The following is a 16,268-nucleotide window of genomic DNA, read 5'->3' as shown; positions in this document are numbered from 1 at the left end:
TATTCTCATGCAGACGAGTTTTACCTTATAAAACATTTGGACATGTACGTTGGAATTTTATCTTGTAAAACGCCAAAGTGAGTTGTGCCAAATTTTCCAGAGTTAGTTGAAGAGGTTACGTGTTTTAACAACGTACTTTCAGTTTTGATTCATTTTTGTGAAATTAGATAATTTTTAACTTGTTACTTGTTAGCTTGGGTAGTGATGGAAATGTAGGCGACATAGAGATATATAATATGATAGTTCATGTCAGGTGTTTACATGATGGTATGGTATTGACAACATTGGTTTTATGTAGTTTAAGTTGGATAGCCTGAGAATTCTTGGTCTAATGCCTTATTGCGATGTTCTTGTCTGATTGTTCGCTCTCGGTTGGATTATCTGTTCGACTGTCTATCTGATCCCTGATCCCTGATTGCATGTGACTTTAGAAATTATATGAAAGACCCTAAGGTTAGCCCATGACACTTGTATTTAAGATCGAGATTTGGCCCTCGACATTACAAGGAAACACCATGGGGTAGGCGAGTAGCCTATGACACTTGCTTGATAAGACCATGATTTGGTCCTTGACATTGTAAGGAAAGACCATGTGGGTAGCCCATGATATGAAGTGATTGTAAGACTATGATTTGGCCCATAGCTTTCACTTCGGGTTAGAATAGACCAGTTAGTCTTATGTATGATTATTATGTATGTTATATACATGTTGATTGTAGAGTTGGCATGTCGGCGCTAGAGCCGAGGATTTTATGTGGTATACCGAGGAACTCACTAAGATTTATCATTACATTTGTGGATAAAACGTTTTTGCAAGTTATTTGTGGGAAGAGCTCGACGAGACTGTACATACATATTGGAGATATCCTTTTTCGCAGTTTTGTAATTTAACTCTTATAATGGATTGTGTTAATTAAATGAATGTTACTTAATGGCTTTTGGAATAAAGGTTTTAATTGGTTAATCTATTTTAAATATGAAAAATCTCTTTGTAATTTTCGGGTCGTTACATATATATTCTTATTAAATATCAAAATATCATATATGTCATTCTTAAACATCAAAATATCATATATATATATATATATATATATATATATATATATATATATATATATATATATGCTCTTCTTAAACATCAAAATATCATATATGTTTTTTATCAACATCAAAATATCAATGGTAACATCTAAAATATCCTCAAACTAGAACATAACTATTCAACAAAAATAAAAATCAAGCAATCAATACATACATTTCATGGGGAGCTGAAGATGAAATATTTTGTTTGTCAAGAGAACGACATTCCAAGAATTTAGAAGCAAATGTTTCATTATTATAGACGTAGGATAATATGGTTAAAATTTTAATTATTATAATAATTATATGTTATACAAAATGATTCTAAACTATTAAAAACATTCAAAAATATTTGGATAAATATAAAATTTTGAAGGTTTATTAAAAATAAATATCATATTAAAAAATTAAGTTAAATTAAAATATAATATTTTTACGTTTACGATATATTATGTAATATAATTATTTAAAATTTTAATAGGTTGCGTTCAGTTTCAGGTAAACCGCATCATACCGATTTTGGTCGGTTTTGTGAACATAAAAACCACATGTCTGTTTTTGTATCGGTTTAGGCTTTTCTTATGACAACTCATTTATCTATCTTCCACATATACAATCTAACCAAACACAATCCTTTACACCTATTAGCAATCCAATCCAACCCAATTTTATATTAAAATATATATATATATATAAAATTATATCAATATTGGTCTTATTTTGTAGAGAAAAATAAATTACGTATTTAGTAAATTTTATTTTATTTTTTTACCAAAGATAAAATAAAGTTATTAACTATATTAGTTTTAATATGAAAATTAATTTAAATCAACCTATCTAAATAGGAGATTTGGCAATATAAAATAATAAAAAGGCATGAGCCATTTGGTGAACCGGATCGTTATCATATATATATATATATATATATATATATATATATATATATATATATATATATATATATATATATATATATATATATATATATATATTCCTTTTTTAACTTTTTCTGGTGAACCACAACGAAAAAATCAGTAATGGGATAGTCTTAGGACCCGAAACATCCCCCCCCTCGTTTTTTGACAACCCGAAATTTTTTTGCTTTATCAGTTCAGCCATCCAACTCAGCTGAGTGTCAGACTCGTTTCTGCTGTCATTTAGCCTCGTTTAGAGTCCGTTTAAAGGTTCAAAGCTCAGTACATTCAAGCATTGAGTAAAGGAATGGATCGCGTACACTTCTAGCACCAAAAATAGAGCCTTACACTCCAACACAAGGAGTGTACGGCCGTACACTTGGGTGTGCGGCCGCACACCTCTCTCCTGGCAGCACACTCATGTGCATAAGGTTGGGACTTAGCCTTCATTCATCCCTTTTCACCCTCCCAAGCCAAGAACTCGATTTTTCTCTCAACTATCATCCGATTTGCAGCCTAGATCTTCGAGTTTGTAAGTGTTCTTCCCTAGATTTGTTGTTAATCTTCTTAAACTAGTAACATCCTTTGATTTCATCCATTGGAAATCATGTTTTGGCTAGATCTTCAAATCTTCAACCATTTCACCAAGAACACCAAGAACACACACTTGTTCTTGGTGATTTTGAGCTTTCTCGAGCCTCCGGATCGTAAGTACCCTTTCCCTTTGCTTGAATCTTGTTTAGAACACTAGATTAAGCCCTTGAAAATGCCCATAACTCATAATCATAAGGTGTGTGCGGCCGCACACCCAGGTGTGTCCGTACACCCCTCAAAACACCCTTAAATGGTCTCCAAAATGCGTTTCTAGCTTCAACACTTGATGAGCATTAGCCCTACAAGCCTCCCTACCCTTGGAAAACGCTTTTGTGCACTCTTAACCATGAGTGTGCGGCCGCACACCCATGGCCGCACACTCCTTGTTATGGCCGTACACTCCCTTTAAGTGAATCACATGTGATTCCAACACTTGGACAAAGTGTTTCCTAGTCCCGTAAGGTGTTTCCTTGCATTTGGTTGCTTCTAAACACTATATTTATGTCAATATATGCCATTATATTTCATTTAGGACTCGTTAAGTCTCGGGACTTCATTCATGGAACTTCTCATCCTTACGCGCATATTCGTTTAAATCACCCACATAAGGTGAGTTCATACCCCGTAATCAATGTTTTAAACTGTTTTAAATGCTTTTAAGGGGGGAATACAAGTTGAACACAATATAATTGTGTAATTGTTTGTTATAAACATTTTCAAAAGATTGCTTATGTCATTTATAAGTGGTCAAAACATTTCAAAAACTCTTTTAAAGTTATGTTACTTTATAGTTTAACAAAACTCCATTTTTAAAGTACCAGCATAACTTAGTAGAAAAAATGAGTCTTTTCAACAACAGTTCAAGTAAAATACTAGTAAACTATAAGGGGTATAGTTTAGGGGTTCAGTTCATACTAGATGCTAGAGAATAGGGATGAGATTTAGAACCGGAAAACCGGACCGGAACCGGAATCGGACCGGAACCTGAACCATTAGAACTGGAATATATAGAACCGGTTCCGGTCCCGGGTTTAAAAATTGGCTTTATCCGGGTTCCGGGTAATCCGGGTTTGGGTCCATCGGGTCCGGGTAAACCGGGTCTAAAAACCGGAACCGGTGTTTGGAACCGGAAGCACTTTTAGGGCCGGAACCGATTTTTGTGAAACGTTTAAAAGATGTATATATCATTCGTTTCAACTCCGATTGACATGCGGTTTTTTCCAACATATAGTTTAGAGTTTGTACATGATTTTAGAATATAAATTTGCCATTTTTAGTTTTATATTCATTGACTTACAGTCCATCAAAGTTGAGATATCAAAGCTGGAAGTTTTTAGTTTTTCAGTTTTTTTGTATTCGGTGAAAGTTTTAAAACATGCATATCTAATTCGTTTGAAGTCAAATTGACATATGGTTTTTTCCAACTTGTAGTTTACAGTTTGTACATGAGTTTAGACTATAATTTTGTCATTTTTAGTTTAATATCCAATGATTTACAGTCCTCCGAAGTCGGGATATCAAAACTGAAAATTTTCAACTTTTCAGTTATTTTTTTTTGTACTTTGTATTCTGTGAAAATGTTAACACATGCATATCTCATTCGTTTAAAGTCGGATTGACATGCGGTTTTTTCCAGAGTGTATTTTAGAGTTTGTACATGATTTTAGAGTGTAATTTTGTTAATTTTGGTTTCATATTCAATGAGTTACTGTCCCCCAAAGTCGGGATATCAATATGAAATTTTCAAAGTTCAACGCACTAAGTAGTAAGTAATTACCAAAAAATTCCGGTTTTTCTGGGTTTTTCGGTTCTAAACTCACTTTATCCGGTTCCAACCTACCCACTTTGATGTTTCCGGGTTTTCCGGTTCTAGACCCACTTTACCCGGTACCGTACCCAGAACCGAACCGGAACCGGTTCCTATATACCGGTCCGGTTTCCGGTTCTACAAAATCCCGTTAACCGGTTCCGGGTTTTCCGGGTCCGGGTCCATCCGGTCCGGGTTTGGACCCACTTTCATCCCTACTAGAGAATACTAAGATACTATAACAAGAGAAGATACTAAGATACTATAACAAGAATATACTAAGATACTATAACAAGAGGATACTAAGATACTATAACAAGAGGATACTAAGATACTATAACGAACTTACTAAGATATAATAATAATAATGTGAGATACTACTTCATGGCGTGGCATTCAGTGCGGTGACATGTTTTGTACCAGAGTCTCCTGGAGGGAGAGCGTGAATTTGTCCCACACCTTGCTGCTAGCTACAGTGGGACCTGCAGGTCTACGGGTGACGAATGTCATATCATTTCGATGTCTCGAACGTCGTGTTATACTAGTCAAATCAAGCATGGTAACAATAATATCACATTTTACCTTAATTAAACTAATAAGTTAAAGGTAAACAGTAATGCAGGATGTCAGTTCATAAGACAACTGAGTACTTATATTTTCCTATTACTTTCATTTTGTGACAGTTCCACTTGAAAGTTATTACAAACTATTTTCGAGTCAAGATAATTATAAACTAGGGAAAATTTACATTTTACAACCGACACACATAACAGTCGAGTCTAGTACATTCACTAGAAGGGGGCCTATAATGCTAACTTTATGATTCCTTAGTGTATGCATTCAGTGATATATATTAATCGAATCCGACTGGTAGTAGGATGTGTGCTTTCCGCTTCATTTCCTGTTCCTTGTTTGGTTGTGGGCTTAGAGCAGATACACCCAGCCTACTATCTATCTAATCTTATATATGTATATATTTCTGTATACACTAAGTAATCATAAGGGGTACCAGGTATGGGCCAGGTTATAGGACACTAATTCAATGCACCGTTTTCTAGTACAAATCATACTTTTCAAGTAAAGAACTTTTGGTATACAAAACTAGAAACTTACCAGTAAAAGGTTTAATCCATTTTTATTAAACCAGTATAACTTAAAGGACCTTAGATGGTTAATTCTATAATACATTAGTTTATACATCAGGGTTATATATAATTAATATCTGATAGGTAGTTGGATATGTGATTTCCGCCTCGTTCCCTGTTCCTTGTTTGGTTGTGGGCTTAGGGCAGATTCACACAATTAACTATTTGTTCGATATTAGATTATATATAGCTAGTATAAACTAAGTGATTATAGAAGGAACTACTGTGATTACCATTTTATTATAAGAAATAAGGGTTTTTCTTAAGGAATCTTTTCATCAAACTAAAGGAACTATTACAGTTAACTCCGTGAGTACCGAGTGAATACGCAGGGGTTATATACAACGATGATCTAACAAACAATGAGATGTGTATCTTCCGCCTCATTTCCTGTTCCTTGTTTGGTTGTGGGCTTAGGGCAGATACACACAATCGATTGTTTGTTCACTCTGAGTTTTATATAACTTGTATTTATTTAATACTCATAGAAAGGACTGTAGAGTCATTTTTACTTATCTTTCATCAAAGTAGGAAATATAGGATTTTCTGGAGGAACAGACAAACTTTTCTAAACAGAATTTACTACGACTTACTACAACTTTCTACAACTTTCTACAACTTTCTACAACTTTCTTACTACTTACTTACATCACTTAAATCTTATGAACTCACCAGCTTAAATGTTGATCTACGCTTTCAAAATAACTTGTATTCTTAGGAGACCAGTAGACAGGTTCACGCACTGGGATTCAGAAGATGGAGCAGTTCAGCTTCATGTCTTTTTGTTATTTGCTATGTATTCTATATTATGTGAATCACATACTTTGTAAACACTTTCTTTCTAATGAAATGGTTGTTTATTACTTTGCTTACTATGATGCATGACTTGTGATACTAAACATGACGTCCTCCGCCCCAGAACGTTTCCGTCGTTCCGGTTTTGGGGTGTGACACGTTTCCACTTCCCTGTCTACGTAATTATCTCCTCAATTCTCCAGCTTCAGTTTATGGCGACGGCGAAGGAAGGAAGGGCTCGCTACGAAAGCGGTGGAGCCGATGAAAACCCCCGTAAGAGGCCTTTTCGTCCAGGTTCGACACTGTTCCATTAGAACAAGTATTAATATTTGGGGTCTATTTGGCTGTAATCTGATGCTAATTGTTATGGCTATCGTAGGGTATTATGATTGTTGTTGCTTTGTATGAAGTATTTATTTTGTTTCATTGGATGATTGCTGCATCTTTTTTTCAATTGGTTAGGTTTCCTTTTTGGCTGTAGAAAAGCATTTATTTTACCACATCATAGGTCTTGCAAGAATTTAATTTTTGGTAATAACTGATACGCGTCAATGGTGCTTGTTGTAAATACGGGCTTCAATTCCTGGGATTGTCCAATATCTGCAGTAACGCACGTATAAGAAACATTAATTATGACAAATATTATCATAATTAAATGTGAAATTCATTAATTATAAGGAATATTACCATAATTAGATGTAAAATACATTAATAATCTTCATAATAAATGCATTAAACTCTTAATTATGATAATATTTGTCATAATTAATGCTATATATATATATATATATATATATATATATATATATATATATATATATATATATATCGTAGGGCACATATTAGAAAATCCCATAATAAATGGCCTTTGTATTACTTCACTTGATTTCTGCTCTTGATGTATTTGTCTCTCTTATGACAGCAGAGATCAATGAAGAACCGCAGATTGTTTCTCATGAGGCTGGGCGAACTGTATGTTGTTCTCTTGATTTGCGTTTGTTTTTCTTGTGTGTTCTGAATCTTTTTTTTTTTGCTTATTTATTAATATTCTTGTTTGTTCTCATGAATTTGCTAATTTTATTAGGACATGCGAAATAATATTATTTAATTTTTTAGTTATATGGAGATATTCTTTCATGATCGTGTTACCGGTTTGATCTGGTTATTATATATTGTTTATAATACTAATTACTAAATGATGTCCTCTTATGAGTTGAACTTAGTGTTGAATGTGAAGCCACAGCTGGTCAAAAATGGCAGGAACAATGTGAAGTTGTGAAGCCACAATTGTTGAATGTGAAGTTTTTTCAAAGGTTGGCTGAAGACCCGGTTGTGTTTTTTGACTACTTCTGATTTCCATCTCTATATAAGAGATTCATTTGTATTTGTAAAACTTGTATCTAGAGTAACACAGAAAGAGTGCAGATTAGCACCAAGAAATGTAAATTCCTAGTTACCGGTGGACGTAGGTCAGAGAAGGACCGAACCACGTTAAATCCCTCGTGTTCATCCTTGTGTTCTTGTTTTTCGTGAGCTGTGTGTGTGTTTAGAGTCGTGTGTTAAGTGTCTCGATCCTAACAAGTGGTATCAGAGCCTTGGTTTAGCTCCAGAGGGTGATTTTCTGTTTTTTGGTCGAAATTTTTTTTCGTCAAAAACGATTTCGGTGTATACCGTTGGAAAGGTCTCGTTCCGAAGATTTTGAAAATATTTTTTTCTGAATTTTTTGACCACCGAAAGACGTCCAAATCTCCGGTCAAAGGTTTGCCGGAATAGTGACCGGGAAAACCAGGTCGCCGGAGAAGACGACACTGTAGCACCAGACACTGTAGCAGTCCGCCGGAGAAGACGACACTGTAGCAGGAACTGTAGCACGTCGTCAGCAGACACTGTAGCAGGCACTGTAGCAACACTGTAGCAGGCACTGTAGCAGATTTGAAAATTTGCAATTTGGCCCCTGAATTTCCAGAAAATTGCAAGATAGGTCATTGTTCTTTCAGAAAATGACAGAAAGCAGTAAGCTTCAGATTGAGAAGTTTGATGGGAAAGATTTTGGTTGGTGGAAGATGCAAATTGAAGATTTTCTCGTACAGAAAGACTTGGACGCAGTTTTAGGTGAAAAACCGGAGGCGATGACACAGGCAAACTGGGAGACTTTGGATAAGAAGGCCAAGGCATTTATTAGACTGACGTTGTCAAAGGATGTTGCCTTCAATATTTTGAAGGAGACCTCGGCAAAGGGAATCATGGAGGCATTGTCTAATATGTACGAGAAGCCGTCGACAGCAAATAAAGTCTTCCTGATTCGGGAACTAGTCAACACGAGGATGAGGGAAGGAAGTTCAGTTACAGTACACATCAACAATTTGAACTCGATTTTATCCAGACTTGGGTCAGTGGGAATAAAATTTGAGGACGAAGTTCAAGCTTTACTACTGTTATCATCATTACCTGACAGTTAGTCCGGAACAGTTACAGCCTTTACTAGTTCCGCAGGATCGAAAGAGCTCACTTTTGAGGGAATTCGGGATTTAATTCTAGGCGAAGACGTCAGACGAAGAAATTCCGGGGAATCATCAAGTGAACAATTGAATGCGGTCAGAGGTAGAAGAAATAACAGAGGTAGTGGGAGCGGGAACAGGAGAAGGAGTCAGTCGAGGACTCGAAATGATGTGACTTGTTGGAACTGTAAAGAGGTTGGACATTTCAGGAATCAATGTCCAAAAGACAAGAAAGAAGTTAACGTTGCAGTAGACCATTTAGATGATGATGTTTTGATCTGTAGTGTGGAGAGCAATGTGGATTCCTGGGTTATGGATTCGGGTGCTTCATTTCACGCTACCCACATCCGTGAAGCACTGCGGAATCTGAAAGAAGGGGATTTTGGTAAGGTAAGACTGGCGAACGATGAGGTTCTTGATGTGACGAGCATAGGTGACTTAGATCTGAAGACTCCAGTCGGTCCATGGACTTTGAAGGATGTCCGGGTAATTCCAAGTCTGAAGAAACAGTTGATTTCTGTTGGGCAGTTAGATGAACAGGGACACGAGGTTAAGTTCAGGAATGGGCAGTGGAAGGTTGTCAAAGGAAATCTTGTGATAGCTCGTGGACATAAGAGGGGTTCATTATATATGGTCAGTTTACCATCTGAGGGAGTAACCGTCCCAGTTCAGAAGAAAAACAAAATCCGGTTCATAGAGTCTCGTGGACAGAAGAAGGTTTGCTTTGCAGATGGCAAACCCAGAGTCACAGGTCAGATTCAGGTTGAACGTGTTTGGAACGGTTCAGAAAAACCAGTTAAGGGCATTCATAGCAGTGGGAGCATGGGCTTTGTTTCAGCTAGAATACCCAGAACACAGTGGGTTAAGAGAACCAGTATTCCATCTGTAAAAGTCTCTCCAGATTATCTGCTTCACATGGAGAGTGTCGTTTGTTCTCAGGATGTTCCAGGATCGGGCAGTTCATTTCAGTGGGAGCCGGTGGAGACAGAGAACAGGTCAGTGGCAGACTTAGCCATGACTGATGCGTTGGAGCTAACGAAAGCTTCAACTGGCCTTCAGGTTAATTGAAGAGAAGGCCAGGGTAACTAGGAAGGAGTTAAGATCAAATACAGATGCACAGTTGAAGCACAGGTGAAGATTGTTCTGTGGCTTCAAGTGGGAGATTGTTGAATGTGAAGCCACAGCTGGTCAAAAATGGCAGGAACAATGTGAAGTTGTGAAGCCACAATTGTTGAATGTGAAGTTTTTTCAAAGGTTGGCTGAAGACCCGGTTGTGTTTTTTGACTACTTCTGATTTCCATCTCTATATAAGAGATTCATCTGTATTTTTAAAACTTGTATCTAGAGTAACACAGAAAGAGTGCAGATTAGCACCAAGAAATATAAATTCCTAGTTACCGGTGGACGTAGGTCAGAGAAGGACCGAACCACGTTAAATCCCTCGTGTTCATCCTTGTGTTCTTGTTTTTCGTGAGCTGTGTGTGTGTTTAGAGTCGTGTGTTAAGTGTCTCGATCCTAACACTTAGATGCCATTGCAATATTGTTTTGGATATATGTAGTGACTGTGCTATCTTCGTTTTCCTGAAATCACACATTGATTATGTTCACATCTCTCTTAAGCTAAGAACCTTTTACGTTGTTGGCAACAACTTATTTAAAAAACCGTGTCAGCTAGTTTTTTAATAGTTTTAAGTCTAACTTGAGAGTCATTATAATTAAGCATGAAAAGTAGATGGAGGGGACTTGTTTCTTTATGAGTTCATTAGTACATGCGTATTCTTCTTTCTGTGTTAATAATTCATTCAACCATAATGTCTGAAACCTTTATGCACTTTTGATTTTATGAACTGAAGAATGCAACTGGAGTATCAGATGAAGGTGCGAATTCTACTCGCATCTCTGCTACCACTGGGGTATCAGAGCTTCAACAAAGGTGTAATCAGAAAACCCTTACTAGGCCGTTTGTGTAGATGGCATGACGGACATCTTCACTGGCTTGGGTATGTGGATGAGATTGATGGGGAGCTAGAAATGGTAGTGGCATTTGATTTGGGTTCAGAGACATTCTATGAGATGCCTCTTCCCAATTCTGTACTTGTTGGCAATCGAATGCTTTAGGAGGTTTGGGTGGAAAGCTTTGTGTGATGTCATGGTATGAGGAGGATGATGGATGTGAGGTGTGGGTGATGTATGAGTATGAGTATGGGGTGACCGAATCATGGGCGAAACATTGTGTGATCCAACTGATGGTGTAGCTTATGGATTCACATCACACAGTGAGTTTCTTATTGTAGATGACGATTACAATATTGTTCTGTATGATCCAACTGCATGCAAAGCGAAAATCTTGGACAAATTTTGTCGTGGAAATGATAACTCAGATAAAATTGTGGAGTATGTCGAGAGTCTTGTTTGGGTAGCACCTGCCAAGTGTGAGATGGTGGGTGGTGCACGACAAAAATAAAAGCAAGATATGTCAAGTATGATACAAAGTTTGTTATTTAGGTTTATGTCAAGTATTAACTTTTACATCTACATTCTCTCTTCTCTATGTGATTGAGTTTAATATTCTCATGTGGACGAGTTTTATCTTATAAAACATTTGGACATGTACGTTGGAATTTTATCTCGTAAAAACGCCAAAGTGAGTTGTGCCTAAATTTTCAGAGTTAGTTGAAGAGGTTATTTGTTTTAACAACCATACTTCCAATTTTGATTCATTTTTGTGAAATTAGGTAAATTTTAACTTGTTACTTGTTTGGTTGGGTAGTTATAGAAATGTAGGCGACATAGAGATATGACTTGACAACATATTTGAAACATGCTTTCCTCAAAGTATGCTTTACAATTCCAAAAAATTCTTTATTCTTGTGAGGCCTCTTCTTTACTACCTTAGCTTGTCAAGGATGTCAAAAGCTTAGCGTGGTAGGTTTTCTAAATAGCTTAGTTGATTTCCATTCAATAGTTCAGAATTGGTACACTTCGAATATGATCTACAAAGGAGGTAAGCCATTTGCCAATCTTCGGTATAATCCCATATATCCACTAAATTAAGTAATGGAAAAACAAAACAGACTCATCTTCAAGGAGAACATAATAGAAGTTTACACTTTACACTATTACAATCTAGTAACTTGTAAAGTTGCACCAAATTGATATAACACTATTTATTTCACTAAAACTTGGAAACATTTCACTTTGACTCTTCTGATTGTATGCAACATAATAGAACAACCCATCATTAATCACACGTAACAAAAGCACATATAGACACTTGTAAAGAAATTAACTAGCAACATGAATGGGACCGGAACATGAAATCGACCATTCAACTAATCCATTATATCGGTTTTGTGATCTTAGTCCCATACTTATACAACTTTTTTTTAGCATATATATATATATATATATATATATATATATATATATAGCTTTCAACATATTTTTTCTATTATCAGTATGTAATTTTAACACATTTTATTGTTATGGATATGCTTTTGATAGCAAGTTTTTTTTATCAAATCATCTGATCATTATAATATATAAATATATAAAACTTTAGAGTATATTGCCTTAACAAGAATATATATATATATATATATATATATATATATATATATATATATATATATATATATATATATATATAGCTTTCAACATATTTTTTCTATTATTAGTATGTAATTTTAACACATTTTATTGTTATGGATATGCTTTTGATAGCAAGTTTTTTTTATCAAATCATCTGATCATTATAATATATAAATATATAAAACTTTAGAGTATATTGCCTTAACAAGAATATATATATATATATATATATATATATATATATATATATATATATATATATATATATATATTTACTATATTATTAAACATATTGCCCATTTCTTGAAATTTAAGAGGTACAACTATTTGAGCATCAGGTATAATAATATTAAGCTTCCAATCATCTGTAAGTTTATACGCGCACCTAAATCTATCTTACGATATTAACTCTCAAGATGTTGAAAACCCTAATTTCTTCTACATTCTACCAGCTGCCGCCATACCACATCTATCCCGTCTCTCTCTCTCTCTCTCTCTCTCTCTCTCTCTCTCTTTGCGCTTTTTAGTCTGCGACAACCCTTTGTTACCAACTTACCACCAATTTCTTGAAGGCGCCGTTACAAACTCTGCAATCACCTCTATCTCATCTGTCATTAGTAACCTAAACCTTAACCCTAATTTGCCTCCACCATAACCACCTGACATTGACATTGGCAACACTACACACCACATCAGAGGTATAACCCCCAATGACGGACCAACAGTTCACCACCACCCTTTCTTCGTTTCTCGCACCACCAACCGACTCCACCTAGGTTTTTCCCACGAAACCCCACCACAAGTCGTCTCTATATCTATCTCTCTATAAACCCTTAATCTAAAAGACACACCATCACTCATCGTCACTAAACAACACCATCACTCTCATCTCTACAACCAATCGCTACTCCTCCGATGTCTATCAAGCAGCCTACAACAAAGCCTAGATTTTAACCGAATGAACCATATATCAATTTCTCCTTCGTCTTTCCCTACAAACCATAACCATCCCTTTCACTACATGAAGGTTTCTATCTTTAAATCATGTATGTGTGCTTAACTATGTTTATGTGTTTTTCTAATCCTATAAATGGTGAACTTTTATCGTTGTGTTGATATGCAGATCTAAAAAGCACCACCTTTACATCCATGGCTATCAACACTACATCCACCTTATTTAAATTGGACAATGGTTCTCTCTCTCTCTCTCTCTCTCTCTCTCTCTCTCTCGCTGAATTGGGGATTATTGCACCATCACGAGGTATGGCTACTAATAATATTTATTTTCGATTTATATGTTTTCTTTTGTTGTTTAATTTTGTCATTTTCAGATCTTCTTTTTGTTGTGCAACTTTCTCTTTTTGTTTGAGCGTTTGTATTGACTTGTTTTGTTGTTTGAAGGGTTTCAATTAGCTGGCTTTGTTGTAAATCAAAATTGCTCGAGAATGATGCTTCTTCACCGAGTACAATGAATAAATATTAGGAATTAGTGTTTGATATCATAATCTCAATCTAAAACTTAGGGTTCCTCTCTCCCCCTTTTAAGGTTTGGTTTCTTGATTTATTGGCAAGTTCTTTCTCGATGTAGATGAAATCCTCTTTCTCTCTCTTCGATCTAATGGTAAGTTTTGTTTATCTTCTCTGTTTCTGAACTTGCAAGTATGATTGGGGATTTCCTGCATTACAGATGGTACAAGGTGGCTTCAAGACTATAGTCGGTATTAATGTTGCTTTATCAGTTCTTCAGGTTTTAGAACATCTATCTAACTAATCTTGGATTAATGTAATGATTTTCAATCTGAGATAAAGTCAAGAGACTAACACGTAAGCTCCTACCCTTGAAATTCAGTTCTTTTCGATTCTCTACATTTATTTCTTCCAAGATTCGGTCATTGCTAGGGGTGAGCATATTAACCGAAAAACCGAACCATAACCAAATTAACCAATATAACCGAACCATTTTAACCGAACCATTACTAAAAGATATGGTGCGGTTTCTAATTTTGATTAACCGAATACATATGGTTCGGTTATGGTTTTCATCCAAAACCAAACCACTATTAACCGAACCTAACCAATAATATTAATAAATATTTTTAATATACTATAATATTAAATACTCCCCCATCCCATAATTATTATCTACTTTTGACTTTTGACGTATTTATTCTTCAACTTTGACCTTAAATATTTTTGTTTTTGATATATATATATATATATATATATATATATATATATATATATATATATATATATATATATATATATATATATATATATAATACTTGAGGCAGAATATACGAATGGATTGTGTTCTAAATGTATTTTCACTGTTATAAGTTTCATCAAGTAATTTATAACACAAATAAAAATATTTAAGGTCAAAGTTAAATAATAAATACTTCAAAATTCAAAAGTGAACAATAAATATAGGACAGAGAGAGTATAATGTATGTAATATATTGAGAATTTAAAATTTAAAGGGAAATTACTTGGAATTAGATATGATAAGTAATATTCTATCAATATAGTTATATATACACAATCATTCATTTTTTATAACAATGGATTTATGTTTTTTCAATTTTTATAGAACAATATTTTTGTTTTTATGTCATTTTGGACCATTATGGTTAATCGATATTAACTGTTGACCATAACCATTAACCGACTAAAACCATTATCCAAAACCAATATTAACCGTTACCCAATGGTTATTGAAATATATTAACCAATTGTAATGATTATGGTTCGGTTTTGACCAATAACCGAACCAAACCGCCCCATACACACCCCTAGTCATTGCCCTTCACCACCAAGCTTTACTTTGATGTACTATCTCATCACACCGCCGCCGCCGCCCTGGCGATTATCCACCACTATCGCCACTTCCAGACCAACTCTCTATCATCTTTCTTCCTCTCTCGATCCATGAGGCTTATATATATTTTTTCTGAATCTAAAAATGGCTAGAGAAATCGAGAAACGAAGCAGATCTGTGTAGTTTAGCTTTATATTTTCTTTATTTTGTGAATATCCAGCAGGTTGAAATGCTTATAAAATAAATTTATTTTTTGTTTTCGTTTTTAGTTGCAGGTCAAAATAGTTATGTCTCACCCTGAAAACAGTGGTCCTTTGGTGTTTGCATCTCTTATTTTACAACAAAGAACACAGTTAGAGAAACTCAGAAACAAAGAAGATCTATATTTTGTATAGCTTTATATTATCTTTATTATGTCAATCTCCATGCTTTAACCGATAATTATAAAATGAAATTTATAATCGTTTTTTTTTGTGTACAGTGATTTTCCAGGTTTAGTGGAGGAGGAGGTTGGTTCTGTTGGGGAGTGATGTTAGTATTATGTATGGGAGACTGTTTTTGTCATCGGGTGTTCTACTGGGTGGTGATTGTTTGTAATTCATATTTTTATGAGGTATAACAAGCTCTCAAATTCAAAAGCTTTGAATTTATCTGTGTCAAATATCAAAATAAATAATAGATATTCAATTGAGATTAAATTGAAGATGTCTCATAGTTTGTAATTCTTTTACATATTTTGAAACCGAACCAATTCAAGTTTAAATGTAGAGGTACCACATGACTTTAACAGAATTAGAAGTGTAAAGTATTGGTAATTGATTAATGCTCTTTTAAGGTAAGAAACTCAAAGTCTTGTAAATATTTTTGAAAATCAAATATTCAGTAAATATACATGATGGTGTGAAATGTATGGAGAAACGTTGAAGTTTTTTGTTTGAAACCTTTGATTAGTTATGTGTGATTGATATTATTCAAATAAGTTTTTTTAGGTCCGCCACTTGCAGTGGGGCCTGTGATGCGCTG

General features: G+C 34.9%; 1 long non-coding RNA gene across 1 annotated transcript; it reads left to right on the top strand.

The window, feature by feature from the left end:
• Window positions 1-13,253: 13,253 nt before the first annotated feature.
• Window positions 13,254-16,002, top strand: LOC145126152 (uncharacterized). Its single transcript, XR_013716356.1, has 3 exons — window positions 13,254-13,451; window positions 13,548-14,248; window positions 15,727-16,002. It is a non-coding gene; the product is annotated as an uncharacterized LOC145126152 (long non-coding RNA).
• The last annotated feature ends 266 nt before the right edge of the window (window positions 16,003-16,268 follow it).

This window comes from Lactuca virosa, chromosome 7 (assembly GCF_052849685.1).
Source record: "Lactuca virosa cultivar CGN04683 chromosome 7, Lactuca_virosa_CGN04683_v6, whole genome shotgun sequence".
Taxonomy (NCBI): Eukaryota; Viridiplantae; Streptophyta; class Magnoliopsida; order Asterales; family Asteraceae; genus Lactuca; species Lactuca virosa.
The sequence above is the reverse complement of the archived record's forward strand: the minus strand, read 5'-3'. Positions and strand labels throughout refer to the sequence as shown.